This window comes from Bos taurus, chromosome 10 (genome assembly GCF_002263795.3).
Source record: "Bos taurus isolate L1 Dominette 01449 registration number 42190680 breed Hereford chromosome 10, ARS-UCD2.0, whole genome shotgun sequence".
NCBI classification, from domain to species: Eukaryota; Metazoa; Chordata; class Mammalia; order Artiodactyla; family Bovidae; genus Bos; species Bos taurus.
In genome coordinates, this window is record NC_037337.1 from 30,188,709 (window position 1) to 30,206,458 (window position 17,750).

General features: G+C 40.1%; 1 long non-coding RNA gene and 1 other non-coding gene across 2 annotated transcripts; one reads left to right on the top strand and one right to left on the bottom strand.

Annotated features, from left to right (window-relative positions):
* Positions 1-6,974: 6,974 nt before the first annotated feature.
* On the top strand, positions 6,975-16,920 carry LOC132346358 (uncharacterized). Its single transcript, XR_009496168.1, has 4 exons — positions 6,975-7,140; positions 8,127-8,351; positions 8,603-8,719; positions 14,669-16,920. It is a non-coding gene; the product is annotated as an uncharacterized lncRNA (long non-coding RNA).
* TRNAY-GUA (transfer RNA tyrosine (anticodon GUA)) lies at positions 16,793-16,864 on the bottom strand. The gene has a single exon. It is a non-coding gene; the product is annotated as a tRNA-Tyr (tRNA).
* Positions 16,921-17,750: the final 830 nt, after the last annotated feature.

Here is a 17,750-nt window from a genome sequence, read left to right on the forward strand (position 1 = left end):
GGAAAAATTGAAAGCATTTCCCCTAAAGTCAGGAACAAGCCAAGGGTACCCACTCTCACCACTACTATTCAACATAGTTTTGGAAGTTTTGGCCATAGCAATCAGAGCAGAAAAAGAAATAAAAGGAATCCAGATTGGAAAAGAAGAAGTAAAACTCTCACTCTTTGCAAATGACATGATCTTCTACATAGAAAACCCTAAAGACTCCACCGGAAGATTACTAGAGCTAATCAATGAATATAGTAAAGTTTCAGGATATAAAATCAACACACAGAAATCCCTTTCATTTCTATACACTGATAATGAGAAAATAGAGAAATTAAGGAAACAATTCCATTCACCATTGCAATGGAAATAATAAAATACTTAGGAATATATTTACCTAAAGAAACAAAAGACCTATATATAGAAAACTATAAAACACTGGTGAAAGAAATCAAAGAGGACACTAATAGATGGAGAAATATACTGTGTTCATGGATCGGAAGAATCAATATAGTGAAAATGAATATACTACACAAAGCAATCTATAGATTCAAGGAAATCCCTATCAAGCTACCAATGATATTTTTCACAGAGCTAGAACAAATAATTTCACAATTTGTATGGAAATACAAAAAAACCTCGAATAGCCAAAACAACCTTGAGAAAGAAGAATGGAACTGGAGGAATCAATTTGCCTGACTTCAGGCTCTACTACAAAGCCACAGTCATCAAGACAGTATGGTACTGGCACAAAGACAGAAATAGAGATCAATGGAACAAAATAGAAAGCCCAGAGATAAATCCATGCACCTATGGACATCCTATCTTTGACAAAGGAGGCAAAAATATACAAGGGAGAAAAGACAATCTCTTTAACAAGTGGTGCTGGGAAAACTGGTCAACCACTTGTAAAAGAAGGAAACTAGAACACTTTCTAACACCATACACAAAAATAAACTCAAAATGGATTAAAGATCTAAATAGTAAGACCAGAAACTATAAAACTCCTAGAGGAAAACATGGGCAAAACACTCTCCGACATAAATCACAGCAGGATCCTCTATGATCACCTCCCAGAATATTGGAAATAAAGCAAAAATAAACAAATGGGACCTAATTAAACTTAAGAGCTTCTGCACAACAAAGGAAACTATAAGCAAGGTGAAAAGACAGCCTTCAGAATGGGAGAAAATAATAGCAAATGAAGCAATCGACAAACAACCAATCTCAAAAATATACAAGCAACTCCTGCAGCTCAATTCCAGAAAAATAAACAACCCAACCAAAAAATGGGCCAAAGAACTAAACAGACATTTCTCCAAAGAAGACATACAGATGGCTAACAAACACATGAAAAGATGCTCAACATCACTCATCATCAGAGAAATGCAAATCAAAACCACTATGAGGTACCATTTCACGCCAGTCAGAATGGCTGCGATCCAAAAGTCTACAAATAATAAATGCTGGAGAGGGTGTGGAGAAAAGGGAACCCTCTTACACTGTTGGTGGGAATGCAAACTAGTACAGCCACTATGAAGAACAGTGTGGAGATTCCTTAAAAAACTGGAAATAGAACTGCCTTATGACCCAGCAATCCCACTGCTGGGCATATACACCAAGGAAACCAGAATTGAAAGAGACATGTATACCCTAATGTTCATTGCAGCACTGTTTATAATAGCCAGGACATGGAAGCAACCTAGATGTCCATCAGCAGATGAATGGATAAGAAAGCTGTGGTACATATACACAATGGAGTATTACTCAGCCTTTAAAAAGAATACATTTGAATCAGTTCTAATGAGGTGGTTGAAACTGGAGCCTATTATACAGAGTGAAGTAAGTCAGAAAGAAAAACACTAATACAGTATACTAACGCATATATATGGAATTTAGAAAGATGGTAATGATAATCCTGTATGCGAGACAGCAAAAGAGACACAGATGTATAGAATAGTCTTTTGGACTCTGTGGGAGAGGGCGAGGGTGGGATGATTTGGGAGAATACCACTGAAACATGTATAATATCATATGTGAAACAAATTGCCAGTCCAGGTTTGATGCATGATACAGGATGCTCAGGGCTGGTGCACTGGGATGACCCAGAGGGATGGGATGGGGAGGGAGGTGGGCGGGGGGTTCAGGATGGGGAACACATGTACACCCGTGGTGGATTCATGTCAATGTGTGGCAAAACCAATACAATATTGTAAAGTAATTAGCCTCCAATTAAAATAAATAAATTTATATTAAAAAAAAAGAAAGTGAAAAACTCTTACTATTCTCCCTTTTACTTTTCATTGTTTTTCTTCAACAAAAATATAGTTGCCTTTTATCAGATGAAGTGCTTACTGCTTGACTGAAGCAATTCTTACTTTTCTCTAAAAATCCTCCCATGTACTGTTATTTTCTTCATTTTACATATAAGAAAAGTCCAGTACCTCCTCTGGCTCTGGAATGTCCTCTCTATCCTCCCTAAAAGATGTCATTGTTGTTCAGTTGCTCAGGCATGTCTGACTCTTTGTGACCCCATGGACTGCAGCATGACAGGCTTCCCTATCCTTCACTATATCCTGGAGTTTGCTCAAACTCATGTCCATTGAGTCAGTGATACCATCCCTAAAAGATAAGATAGCAACTATTCATACACACACATATTAATACTTGGTAGGCATCCCTTACTCCTTATCTGTCCTTTCTTTCTGCCAGTTTAAGAGAATGAATTAGCAGGTGTAAATGCCCTTAACAAAGAGCTCCCTGGTCTAAAATTCTTAAAGTGTTGATGGAGGCCTTACTGAACCAAGGTACCCTCCATGGTTCAGTCTAACCATTTGAAACAACTGCTGCATATTTTCATAATTACAAGGAATTAAAAATAATCACAAGCCATTAAATGGCTTTTCCCAGATCTTTGAAAATTAGAACTGAAATTTTTAAGGTGAGTTGTTGGGGAGAACCTAGTTAGCCTTAGTTCTGACTCACTTTGAATAGATATGACAGATATGACAGAATATTTTTTCAGCAGAGGTGTCTAGGGGAGATGTAGCCCATTAATTCATCTACACATATTTACAAAATGTCTGTTTCTATTATAAGTTTGTTGCTGAATTGGAGAAGGAAATGGCAACCCACTCCAGTATTCTTGCCTGGAGAATCCCATGGACAGAGAAGCCTGGTAGGCTGCAGTCCATGGGGTCGCACAGAGTCGGACACAACTGAAGCGACTTAGTAGTAGTCATTCCTTCTGATTTTGAGAATCAGTGAATCTAAGAGAAAATTGAAATGGGTCTGGAAAAATTCATCAAATTTTGTAGACAGGAGACAAGAAGGGACAGCTTTCCATATCATGTTAATGAAGGACACTGGTAGGAATAATAGTGGCTTGTGCTAGAATAGCAGCTTCCCAGGTGGCTCAGTGGTAAAGAATCTGCCTGCCAAGCAGGAGATGTAGGTTCAGTCTATGGGTCATGAAGATCCTCTGGAGAAGGAAATAACAACTCATTCTAGTATTTTTGCCTGGAAATCCCATGGACAGAGGGGAGCCTGGCAGGCTACAGTCCATAGGGTCACAAAGAGTTGGACACAACTTAGCACCTAAACCACCACTGCCACCATGCTAGGGTGGGTGGATAGATCTTTCTGGTAGAGCAAAGATTTTCCCCAGGAAATCATGATAAATGTGACTGAAAGGATAGACTGGACCAGGTTATTGGATGCTCTTAATATTAGGCAAAGGAATTCCAAGTTGGCACTGCAGGCACGAGATAGCCATTGTCATGACCCTGAGCTGGGGGACAGTATGAAGAAAAAGGACGAGAAGCCAGTGGCCATCACTAGTTAAAGTGACACTTTCTCCCATTTCCACAGATAATTTAATGAAAATGAGCACTTCCAATTAGAGTAGAAAAGTCACATTCCTGTGGCCTAGATGCACAGCACAGAAATGGGAACGGAAGGCAATTCTCTCCCCTTTCACAGTTCTCATTTTCTCTGTAACCCACATCTCTCAGATCATGATGATGTGGTTTGCTAGATGTTCCAAAGGCTGCTAATGAGATGCAGCTATAATCTATTCACTTTCTAGCCTTTGCTGGAAACCAGACTACCCTCTTTACCTGCTGCATGGCCCAGATGCCCACAGGGGCAGTACAGTGTGACCTGAGTGCCCAGGGGGAGAGGACAGTCCTCACCCAGGCAGGTCATCACTTCTCATTACACCCACTGGGAATGAAGGGGATGTGGGCCTCTCACTGCCAAAATCAGAATGAACAGGGGAAAACCAGGCAGAGAAGAAAATGGGATGCCTGAACTCAGAAACAGATTAAGAAAAAGGAAGAGAAAACCAAAGAGAGACTTCATTCCACAGAGGGCATCTGACCAAAAGAAGAGTCATCAACATGTCTGTTTAACATCATGAAGACAGAACAAGAAAGAAGCTGGGTTATAGGGTAGCGAGACTATAACATTATTTTTACAGGTGAGCTTAGTTCTTAACAAGGGCTGTTAACAGGCCAGGTCGCTGAAGAGGGTTGTGAAATCTCCCTCTTTAGGTCCTTAAAAATAGCTCTAGGGACTTAACCTGGGGATCCAGTGGTTGAGAATCCACCTTCCAATGTAGTGGACATGGGTTCAATCCCTGGTTGGGGAACGAAGATCCCACATGTCTCAGGGCAACTAAGCTTGTGCACCACAACTAGAGAAAGCCCCTGCACCACAATGAAGACACAGCAGAGCCAAAGTAAAAAAGAAACAATGAGAAAACTTCAAAATAGCTCTAACTTGTATTTGCCTGGGAATAGGCTAAGAAATTACATATTGGAAGACGGGAAGGCACATGGTTTAGCCTTTCAAAGACATTCCTAATGGAGTAATATGGCTCTCTTTTTTCCTCTTTCTTTTTAGTTGCACTAAATTAGTTTAGCCCAAATTAATTGAAACTGGTTAAGATCTGGGGTGGGTTTTGTGTGTGCTCTTGCCCTTGTGTTTTCACTGTCTTCTTCCTTATGATTGAGATTCTCCCAGGCTCATCTATTCCCCCTTCAAAAATCTGTATTTAACCACTCCCGTTTTCAGTCATCCTTCCACACTCAGCAATACGAGTGGTCTTTGTCACACATTCAGCAGCTACCCCAAACTATTTTGTATTCTTTGTTGGCCCTTATTGGTTTTTAATCCCAACTCATTGCCAATTCAGTAAGGCAGAGGCAATATTTTATACTGTGTCATTTTTCCAAGAATGCACATGCTTCAGTTTAATGTTATTATTGACCAGCAAAATAAATATCAAATAAATTGTATATATGTAATTTAGTATTTATGGAGCATTTACCATGTGTGAAAGTGAAAGTCACTCAGTCGTGTCTGACTCTTTGAGACCCCATGGACTATACAGTCCACGGAATTCTCCAGACTAGAATACTGGAGTGGGTAGCCATTCCCTTCTCCAGGGGGTCTTCCTGACCCAGGAATCGAACAGGGGTCTCCTGCGTTGCAGGCAGATTATTTACCAGATGAGCTACCATCTTTGTCTAACAATTTTCTCAAATATTAGAGACATTTCCTAAAATTTCTCTTCAGAAAATGATCTATAGGGTGTATAAAGATTGTGTTGAACAAGTGTTTTGTTACAGGCAAGTTGGTTACTTAGAACATGATCATCTACAAAATACTAGTAAGCATAATTTAAGAACTAGATTCCTGAATGCACAAAGGAAGAGCTAGAAAAATTTTTTCTTTGAAAATTGTGCAGAAGAAATCTTGATTGAAAAAGATAAGAGTGGAGAATATTACATATAGAGAGCATGCTAACATGACAGTCTCTCTTGATATTTGTAGTTAAATGTAAAGTAGGACGGAGAAGGCAATGGCACCCCACTCCAGTACTCTTGCCTGGAAAATCCCATGGACGGAGGAGCCTGGAAGGCTGCAGTCCATGGGGTCGCTGAGGGTCGGACACGACTGAGAGACTTCACTTTCACTTTTCACTTTCATGCACTGGAGAAGGAAATGGCAACCCACTCCCAGGGACGGGGGAGCCTGGTGGGCTGCCGTCTATGGGATCGCACAGAGTCAGACATGACTGACGTGACTTAGCACAAAGTAGGAAGACTGGTGGAACCCAAGAGGATGACGAGAGTGATGGTTTAAGACCAGCAGTCAAATGAAACAGAGGTGGGTTGCTTTGCTGTCTGGGAAAATCATCTCAAAGACTTTTCATACCAAATGCATCTAGAATCTTAAGAACCTGTAGACAAATTCCCAAGAATGATCTATTCTTATAGTGAAGAAAAAAAATCCACTGTGATGTAGAGAAAAAGATCAACCTAATGCCCTAATGGATAGAAGTTAAGGGTTAGTAGAAAATATGTCTTGATTAAATTACTTCAAACATTTCTCCTATGTATCATTCTTTGGGAATATAGTATGTTTAAATTTTCCTTCATAATTAAAGTAATGACTATTGAGTAGAAGACCAAGGCAGACTCTCCATTAACCTCGTTAACAAAGCAACAAAGTTAGGAAATCTGTGCAATAAAGTCACAACTCCATAACCAAGGTGTAATCACTATTTGATTATTGAGGATTTGGTAGATTACCTTAATCATAGTCAAAGTACTTCATAAGAGCTAAACTTACAGTGATAAAACTGTAAAATATTCTAATGTCACATTATAAATGGATTACAAATTTGTGATGAATTAGACTATAAACAAATACCCAGTCATGACAGGAAACACTTTATTAACCTTCAATAATTCAGAGGCCTTAATAATGCCACCATACTGTAGGACTATGCTTCAGAGCCTTCACTTCGAACCATGAAAACCTTGACATTTGCATTTTATGGTTATTTGGACACAGTTACAGTCTTAACATAGATTATAAAGTAAATTATTAATAGGCAGAAATTAGATACCTGATATGCTTCCTCTATTTTCCAGGAAATAAGATTCTTTGTAATTTTACATTATTGGTAGATAGACAGGTGGACAGATGAAGGTTGAGTCTTTCCCTCATTATTTTATGAGTACTTCCCAAACTCTATCACATCCTGATACAAATGGTAAGTAATAATCTTCAAATAGCACCCTGGAAAAATGGAGGAAGCTGCTGGGCTCTGACCTATCAATGCCTCTTCCTGCTGACTCAAAGGTAAGAGACCTACATTCTGCTCACCTAGAACCTATCTGTGGCTCTCTAATAGCGAAGCTCTAGAGATTGTTGGGTTTTGGTAACCTGTCCTGTGGTCCTCTATCATGAAAACATGTTCTTCCAGCATCCCTATCCTCACTGAACTCAGCATCTCTAGGGGATAGAAAGGAGATGAGCAGCCTCACAGAAAGGAGGATTTGGCATGCATTCTTGAATGGAGTGAGCAGAAACACTCATTTGTAGGCAGTGGCAGCTGTGGCCCTCAGGGAATTTTGCTGACAGTATGAGAGTGGGGCATGATGTCACAGGAACCCTGGCTTGGTCAGAACAGCATGGTGTCCAAGGCAGCTGATCTGTTCATCCAGATTGAAAAGATTTCTTCTCCTGCTGCTCTCCCACCCTCCCCTTCTCCCTACCAGTCTGAGTGATAATTGTAAAGCCATGCAGTTTCTTTCAGAAGTAGGCCATGGGAGCTAGGGCTGGGTGTTTTTATTGCTGGCATGTTGCAATTATCACCGAGGATGGCTCTGATGACAGCATAATACATGTGGTGTTTTGTGCTAAAAAAAAAAAAAAATTAATGCCAGTGGCTTAAAGAGAAAAACTTCCCAATGATTCAAGCACAGTTTCAATATAACATATGATCTGTATGGGACCAAATTCATGGTCACCTTTTTTCACCATCAAGACTCTTCCTACAAAATAGTCTATAGATCTAGCCCTTGGGAGGCCATGAAAGATATTCAGAAACTTAAGATCTCAACAGAGTGGCAAGGGGATATTTTATACAGGGCCTGTGTTAGAGTTCAGAATTTAAATTTATCTAAACCTGAGAGGAAGATGTTAGCCTCAGAATAGGATTTTAAGAAAGTTTAAATCTTATGTCTATCACTTACCATCTGAGTAACTTGGCAAATTTTAGTTAACTTCTCTTACCCTCACTGTAAACAATATATATAGCAATATCTATTTTATGGGCTTCCTAGGTGGCTCAGTGGTAAAGAATCTGCCTGCTAATGTAAGAAATGCAGATTCAGTTCCTGGATTGGGAAGATCCCCTGGAGAAGGAAATAGCAATCTACTCTTGCCTGGGAAATACCATGAACAGAGGAGTCTGGCAGGCTACAGTCCATGGGGTTGCAAAGAGACACAACTGAGAGACTAAACAACAGCATCCACTTTATAGACTTGTTAGAATTACATGACTAAATGTAAGTAAAATACTTTGCACAAAGCCTGACCCAATGAAAATGCTTCATAAATAGTAGTTGTTGCTGATGCTATATTTGTAGTTATTATTACATTTACCACTCTTATTTCAGGAAGGGAGCTCAGAAGAAAATTATTATTCATAGTTGCTAAATATTTCTTAGTAATGAACAAGTCACATGACTATCATAGAGACAATTAGAATCATGATACCAGTCATACATAACCTATTCAAAATCTTAATATGTCACAGAAGGGAGAAGTTTGAACAAACCATCCCAAACAAGAAGCAGAAAATTTGGAACATACACCCCTGCACCAGAGCAATCCATAAACTCAAAAATTTCTTCAAGGCACCACGAAGCTTAAGGTAAGTATCCATTTGCTGGATAACTTAAAAATGAATATAATATATATTTAATGTTGGCATTTTTATACCAAAGGCTATAGCTTAAATTTTCGTATTATTGAACCGTCTAAAAAAAGTTAACTTTTCATATTTTATGGCTATTTTTATTTATTTAACCATGAACTGCTAACCTGAAAAGGCTTTGCCTTATTCATTATTCAACATTAAGTAGCTATTTTTCACTTTGATGTAAGTTACTAATTTATAGACTGCTTTTACCTTAAGTCATCTGGTGACAAAGCACTGTTCCAGAAGTAGATTTTGAAGATAAGCAGCTTAAAGCAGGAGAATATTTAAGGCAGCTTGATGTTTCCTCAATAATTCATCAAAAGAAAACAATGAAAAGGAAGTTACTGTTGGGCAGGAAAAATAGCCTCTTCACAGTCATATTCAGCTGTTAAGTTTTCATTAAGTAGTGTGTTTTACACAATTGCATTAAGAAACCATTGTATTTCTGCAACTAAACTGACAATGAATAAAGTCCTTGGTGTGCTGGCTGTTATAAAGGATAGACTCCAAATTATTTGGAAATGACAGAGCAACTGTTTTCCTGTTAACAGATTCAGAGAACATCCACTCAAGATAAGAGTACATGAAACCAAGAGACCAGGTCTACATTATGCCTCCAAATTAACACTTATTGTAAAATGGGGCTTTCAGGAGTTTCCATTCTATTATTAATTTTTCTTCCCATTCCTCTCCTTCTTCACTGAGGCAAAAACATTGAGGCCAAAAAAAAAAAAACAAAAAACCTCATCGTCTCCAGTCTCATCATCACAGTAATATCAGGTGGTTAACAGTGGAGGTTCAGCAAGTCAACCTGGCCGAGTTCAAATCCTGGCTTAGCCACTTTCCAGCTGTGTGACCTTGGCCAAGTGATTTATTTGTCTGTACTTTGTTTTTCAATACTGGAAAATGAAAGTTACAAGCTAGTGAACGTACGTGCAGTTTGGGGTTATTATAAGAAATAAATGGGTCTATGTGTATATGTTAGATGTTACTACAGATGGGAAGACTGAAGCTCTGAGTTACAGGATTTGTGTTAAGTTTCCTCAGTTAGTCAGCAATGGACTCCAGTCTCCTCACTCCAGTTCACGACACCATTTTCCACCAGTGAACAGCACAGTGGTAGTAGGCATAGTTCCTCTCTGCTTAAACAGCATCCATTCCTCCTTCTTCTAGTATAGCAAATTAAGCTTCCTTTAGAAAGTCATCTGATCCCCACTCTAAGTTCATGTGTCTCACTTTGGTTTGGGGGCAGCAAAGGATTACCACTCAAGCCAAGCCTGGACAGTCAGAGCATTCCATCCTGGCCACGTGGTTTGGTTCAGGAAGGGACATGTGACTCCAGGTTAATGAGATGCCATCAAAGGGAGAGAGAAGCCCTTGTCCAATAGATGTGACTATTAAGATAAAAGCCCAGAGCCCTTGGTAATCATTTTGCCTTGAAGAGGGTAAAGCCTGAGTGAAAAAGAAGCCAACAGAGGGAAAGATAATAAATGGAGAGAGAAATATTCCTAGTGACATCATTTGACACTTGGATCAAGTCACATCTGAATATCAGGAAGATCTATCCTGGGGTATTTCATTTAGTCAGTGAATAAACTGGCTGTTTTCACTCTCACTGAGAAAGTTCTGACTTACACAGACATTTAAAATATAATCACATTGCTGTAGCCTCGGGAACAAACTTGAGTATTTTCTTATACTCTGAAATAAATCCTCTTGCTACAATGCAGAGAGTAAATTCAACAGTCCTCCCAAATTGATGACATTGCATTATTATCTTGGTAAGATGGCCAGCATGGACAGTTGCATAGGGAGCACTCTGGACCCTGATCTGAGTTGGAATCCCTGCCCTTCCACAGGTTAGTCCCTTCTCCTTCACAGGTTATTTAACCTCCCAAACCTTAATGTCCTACATGAATAAACTTACTGCTAGGGTTCAGTGAGATGACACATGCAAAATACTAAACATTAAGAACGATCATAATAAAGATAACAAATGCTTACTGCTGTGTGCTGCACTCTATTGTGCACTTTCTAGATGCTAACTTCCTGACTCCTCATAACAGTCTTGTGTGGTAAGGGTTCCATTCCTTGTTTTGCAATTGAGGAAACTAGAGACAGAGAGGTTAGGTCATTTGCACCAAGTTGGCTTCTGGTCATGTGCACCATTGGTGGCTCAGCAGTAAAGAGTCTGCCTGCCAACATAAAGGACATGGGTTTGATCCCTGGGTCAAGGAGACCCCTGGAGAAGGAAATGGCAACTCACTCCAGTATGCTTGCCTGGGAAATCTCATGGACAGAGGAGCTTGGAGGGCTACAGTTCATGGGGTCACCAAGAAAATATTTTTAAAATCTACAAGCACATCACTACTAAGAAAAAAATAACATAAATAAGTAAAAGTGCCTTACTAATGGTCATGTGCTTTAGAATAAAGCTTTAACAGCTTTCATATACATTGTCCCCTCTTACCTTTTCATTTTCTTGGTGAAAATGAGAGTTTTTGGTGATACAAGAATAGGAATGAAAAATTTGAGTTGTTTTATTATTGTTGTTGTTGTTGTCACAAAGTTTTATATAAGAAGGGCTTTCCTGGTGGCTCAAATGGTAAACAACCGGCCTGAAATGCAGGAGACATGGGTTTGACCCCTGGATTGTAAATATCCCCTGAAGTAGGAAATAGCAACCTACTTTAGTATTCTTGCCTGGAGAATTTCATGGACAGAGGAGCCTGGTAGGCTATAGTCCATGGGGTCACAAAGAGTCAGAAATGACTAAGTGATGTATAAACTCATTGCCAAAAATAAATCCGACAATACAAAAGGGCATAAAGAGTAAAAGATAACATGCATAATCCTACCACTGAGTGTTGAGATTTTCAAACATTTCTGTATACATTTTGACTCACTGCCAAAAAAGATTATCATGTCTTGTAGACTGCTTTTATCAAGATATTCTTAACATCTTACAATACTAGAATAATAGACCTAGTTTAATATTTTTAATTCCTTTATAGTATCCTACTATGTAAAAGTACTTGACTCAATCAATTCTTTACTGAGGATGGACATTTAGACTGTTTTTAACATTTTTTTGTAATGAATAACTCATCTATACATCTTTCAGCACTTGTTTGATGATTTTCTTAGGAGGTTAATCCCAGATTCTGGATTTAAGAGATTTTGCACTTTTAAACTCCTGGGTTAACTGCAGCGGAGTTACCTTTCAGAAAGGTTTTCAGGGAATAGAATTACTTTTCCCTTTTCATAGACAATGGCATAGAGAGAAGCAATGGCTTGCTGAAGATGATTCAATCACTCACTGATGTACTTACATGTGTCGTTGTTGTTCAGTCTCAGTCATGTTCAACTCTTGCGACCCCATGGACTGTAGCCCGCCAGGCTCCTCTTTCCATGGGATTTTCCAGGCAAGATTCCTGGAGTGGGGTGCCATTTCCTTCTCTTGACTCAGGGATCAAACCCACGTCTCCTGCATTGGCAGGCAGATTCTTTACCACTGAGCTACCAGGGAAGCACTTATATATCCATCTGTTAAAAACTTGAGATGTTTCAGAGCTGGTGATACCTACTGAAATCACTTCATCTAAGTCTATTATAGGCAAATTGAAGAAGGAAGGTGTGTAACCTCTGGATTAGAGGGCTTCTCTCTTCAGCCCTTCCTTGAATTGGAGGCTGGTGTGTGCAACTTGACATGGAGCCATCCTGCCACTCCAGTGCTATAAGCTCTAGATTTTTTTTTTTAATGGGTCTATATTTTTATGGTAACCAGTCCTTTCCACCACAATTTTAACCAACCTCACCATGTACACCAGAGTCAGGATGCAGGCAGGATCTCAGATCTGGTATCTTAAAGCAAACCAAAAACCAAAATCTGTTTTTAAGGTAGAAATGGTTCTCATTAAGTCTCATCAAGATCTAGGTTTAAGAGATGCGTTTAGACATTTTCCTCCTTGAATCATGTGTAGTTAGTTCCCGGCCCTCCCTGATGACCACTAGGCGTCAGACTTTCCCATCTCTCCTCCAACTGTGCTGCTTACCCAGTATTTAACTCATTTGCTCAGAGTCATTAGCTCTTACCTAAGAGGGTTCCTTTGTCATCACATGAACAGGGTCATTATGAGGCAGAATCCTAACAGATTTCAACAGGACTTATTAAATGTGACTGTCCTAGCTGCTGGCTTTTCAACAGAGTTCTTCATTGTGAAGCCCAAGCCTTAAACTAGAAGAAGTAGAAGAAAGACCGGTAACCAGGCTTTTCACTGGCCAACTGAAGCCACAGAATGCCACTGCTTTTCACTACATAGGTATCTGCACCCTTGATGCCAATAGGATGATGGTGTATTCTGAGTACCACCCCTCATTCATCTTAAAGGTGACAAAATGCCAAAGCAGACAATAGCAGGCTTGAATTCTGTATGCAAAGTGGGTTGCAATGTAACAGTTTATCATCAATCATGCATTTATTCAATGTCCAGGCTCACAGGGCACTGCACTTGAAGTCCAGAAAAGAGCATTTCATTCAGCCAGTCATTCGATTATTCAACAAGCACTTGTTAAACTCTTCCCAGGGGTTGAGGTCCCAGTGATGAAGAATATAACATGGGGTTCCCTTTTCTCCACACCCACACACAGGGTGTGGAGAAAAGGGAACCCTCTTACACTGTTGGTGGGAATGCAAACTAGTACAGCCACTATGGAGAACAGTGTGGAGATTCCTTAAAAAACTGGAAATAGAACTGCCATATGACCCAGCAATCCCACTGCTGGGCATACACACTGAGGAAACCAGAAGGGAAAGAGACACGTGTACCCCAGTGTTCATCGCAGCACTGTTTATAATAGCCAGGACATGGAAGCAACCTAGATGTCCATCAGCAGATGAATGGATAAGAAAGCTGTGGTACATATACACAATGGAGTATTACTCAGCCATTAAAAAGAATACATTTGAATCAGTTCTAATGAGGTGGATGAAACTGGAGCCTATTATACAGAGTGAAGTAAGCCAAAAGGAAAAACACCAATACAGTATACTAACGCATATATATGGAATTTAGAAAGATGGTAACGATAACCCTGTATACGAGACAGCAAAAGAGACACTGATGTATAGAACAGTCTTATGGACTCTGTGGGAGAGGGAGAGGGTGGGAAGATTTGGGAGAATGGCATTGAAACATGTAAAATATCATGTATGAAACGAGATGCCAGTCCAGGTTCAATGCACGATACTGGATGCTTGGGGCTGGTGCACTGGGACGACCCAGAGGGATGGCATGGGGAGGGAGGAGGGAGGAGGGTTCAGGATGGGGAACACATGTATACCTGTGGTGGATTCATTTTGATATTTGGCAAAAAAAGAAGAAAAAAAAAAAAAAACCATGATCCACCCCCCCCCAAAAAAAAAAAAAAGAATATAACATGGGGTAAATACACCCAGAGGACAACCTGTATAACAACAAGACCTGCTACAGGCTGCGTCATCCCTCCTGTGTTAGAAGAGGCTGCAGAGGTAGGATTAAAGCTATGGCCCTGTCTCCTAGCCAAAGTAGCTCTCCCCTGGCAACCTTGAAGGGTCTTAATGTCTTAGCCTCAGAACCTCCTCAATTCCTTTACTCCCCACCTGACAGCATCCCTAAGAGGCAGAAATAGAAAAACCTTTATCTCAGACATGAGGGAACGGAAACAGAAAAGTGGAAGAGGTTTTCTCAAATAATGTAGATGGACAAAGGCCAAACCAGCATTCTGGGCTCTGTGGTCTCACAGGAGACCAATGAAAATGATTTTCAGTCAAGACATACTTTACAGCAAAATGTACAATGTCTTGCAGAGAGGGGCTCTTCTCTTCGTATTTGGAATATTATAAATTTCTCTTACTATTAGGAAACTAAGCAAGGAGATCAAACCGGTCAGTCCTAAAGAAAATCAACTCTGAACATTCATTGGAAGGACTGATACTGAAGCTAAAGCTCTAATACTTTGGCCACCTGATGTGAATTACCGACTCATTGGAAAAGACCTTAATGCTGGGAAAGATCGAACACAGGAGGAGAAGTGGATGAGGAGGAGGAGACAGTTGGATGGCATCACAGAGTCAATGGACATGAATTTGAGCAAGCTCTAGGAGATGGTGAAGGAAAGGGAAGCCTGGTGTGCTGCAGTCCATGGGGTCGCAAAGAGTCGGACATGACTGAGAGACTGAACAACAAAAATCAGGAAGCTGAATGAAAACAGAAAGCTTCATTTTGTGAATTAGTTTTCTTGAAACACAACATCCTGCCTACAATGTCTCCAAGGAGAGAACACTCTTATCCTGAAGACTTCCTCTTACCTTCCTTTCCTGAAGGAAGATGGACTATTCCTTAACAGGCACTGACTCACTTGGGCAGATGCAGCAGTGATTTCCTGCAGCATATGTCAGCCTTTGCAGAGCTACTCAGACCAAAACAGCAGCCCAGTCCCTGGAGCTGACATTCATTTGATCTCTTTTAATTTGCCCCCAAATCATCATTACCAGAGTGTGTCTCCCAAATAACTGAGAACTCCCCACTTGTTTATCTTGAACTCTGCTTAGCACTTCTAGAATGAAAAATAGTATCTTTATATATGACTATAAAATAATGAGACATACCTATTACCCACAATAAACACACATTTTCTCCTAATAACTCAGAATTACTCTTTTTTCCCCTGCACTTTGCTTTGAATTAGTAAAAACAAACAAAAAAAAGTATTATTTTCAAAACAAACAAACATGATCACAGCAAGGACAATAAAACACACCATCAGCATCTTTACAGACTGTAGTCCTTTTCAATTTCCATTGCCAGGCTCTGAACAACCCCATTACTTCCTAAAAAAGGCTTAGAGTGGCTCTAAGGGCCACTTTTTTTCTTTTTGCTTTCTGTAGCTCCTAAGAAGGGATGTGACAGCACGGATTCACATATCCACCCCAATGCCAGGGCAGGGCCCCACCTACCAGCCCTGCATCCAGCCTGCTGGCTCCCTCAGGTCAGTGCAGCTCTCACCCTGTGAGTCATCTGAAAAATTGAACTGGGCAGCTCAGCCCTTGAACAGTCATTCCACTCCCATGAAGATATTTTCTGAATAAGCACTCAGCAACCACACTAGCTTCAGTTACAAAGCAGGATATGGGTATTTCCTTTAGGGCCAGGGTAAAGAATGGCTTTCTATGGCACAGGAAGAGGGCAGTCCTAAAGTCAGGTAGGTACTTTAAAAATGTGAGCACTGAGCTAGTCATACTCTTTAACTTCTCATCTAAAAACCACGTATTTCCCAGGAATGATGGAAGGTCTGGAGGTGGAACATGCACCCCTATTAGGGACATGAAGAGCTAGACTAGGAACAGAGTTTCCAGAACATACTCCCTACATCTCCTATACCTTTCCCACTTCCGTTAAGAAGGTAAGAGTGGGAATCTGTGAATCTACTGGATATCCAGAATCAACTGACTATTGCCTGCCTTCGCTTATTGGTTCCCCATGACTTTACAAGATTCAAAACCTGAACATTTCACTACAATTAACTAATAAGAGTAGTTCATTGAATAAAAGAAATAATTTTTTTATGACAGCTCTTTAATTGTTATCGGGTAATGTTTATTGAGATTTTCTCTAGGTGTTCAGGGAAGTATATTACTTTATTCTGGTTTTCAACAAACATACACATAACTGTACTCAGTATAGCTCTGTGCTCAGCACCATAGGAATAAAAAGAATCCTGGTCTATGGGGAGACCAGTCTAGTATGGGAGACATTGCACTGTTTGTACATTAAATAATCATAAAAATGATAAGTACACTACATTATTGGTACTATATATCTACCCTCTAAAACAATACCCAAACACAAACAGTAAGGTGAAACAGAAAGTATGAGATTATATGTATATAAAGTGTTACTCGTCTCTCAGTCACGTCCGACTCTGCGACCCCATGGACTGTAGGCCGCCAGCAGGAATACTGGAGTGGATCGTCTCCAAGGGATCTTCCCTGCCCAGGGATTGAACCTGGGTCTCCTGCATTACAGGCAGATTCTCTACTGTCTGAGCCACCAGGGAGGCTGGTGTGTATATGTGTGTGAAAATAACTGTAAGTGGAAACAGCAAAATGCTCTACTCAGATGAAATTGTCTTTGGGGAATAAAGATACAAATATAAATAATCTTTATTTTCTTTATGTTTCAACTTTAAAATGTTGTCCACATTGAATATGTAATCCTTGACTATATAATGTGAAAATTATGTTATAGCACAAATTTTAAAACAAAGAATGCGAGTGAAGAAGTGCTTTCTTACACCTGGGGCAACCAGGAAGGCTTTGCAGGCAAAGGACACATGAACTCAGCCTGAAATAACACAGAGGACTTTAGAAGGTAAACAAGGAGATGGGGAGTTGGGTGAGTGTGGACAAGGGAAGGAGAATTCATCGTTGGAAACTGTAAGTATCTCGGTTTGACAGCAATATATTATATAACAATGGTAATGAATAAGGCTGACTTTCAGAGGCAGTTATAGGAGTTCCTTATTGTACAGGACCATATGAATATTGGTATCATTCAATTGTTGACGGGCCATTCTATGTGCAGGGATGCACAGGAGTGGAAGCCAAGCTGGTCAGCAGACATCATGAGTGCATCCAGAGGAGAAAGTGTCCTTGACTTTTGGATCTGAAGGGAATGTCCTCATTGGGTCATAGCACAACGTTCTCCAACCTGGGGGAAGGTCACTTTGTCCTCAGACGGTTGGAACATTCTAAATGCTGCACCATGCAAGGCCTCGAGCACATTTAGCAGATGGAGCATAGGAGGTGGAAGGGGCTTATGGAAAATGCACTATTGTTTCAGTAATTTGACATTAATTGTTCCTGTGAAGCACTTATAAGCTAGACTCTATACCCATCACAACACAGAGATGCAGACAAACATCTTTCCTTGCTGGAAAGAGG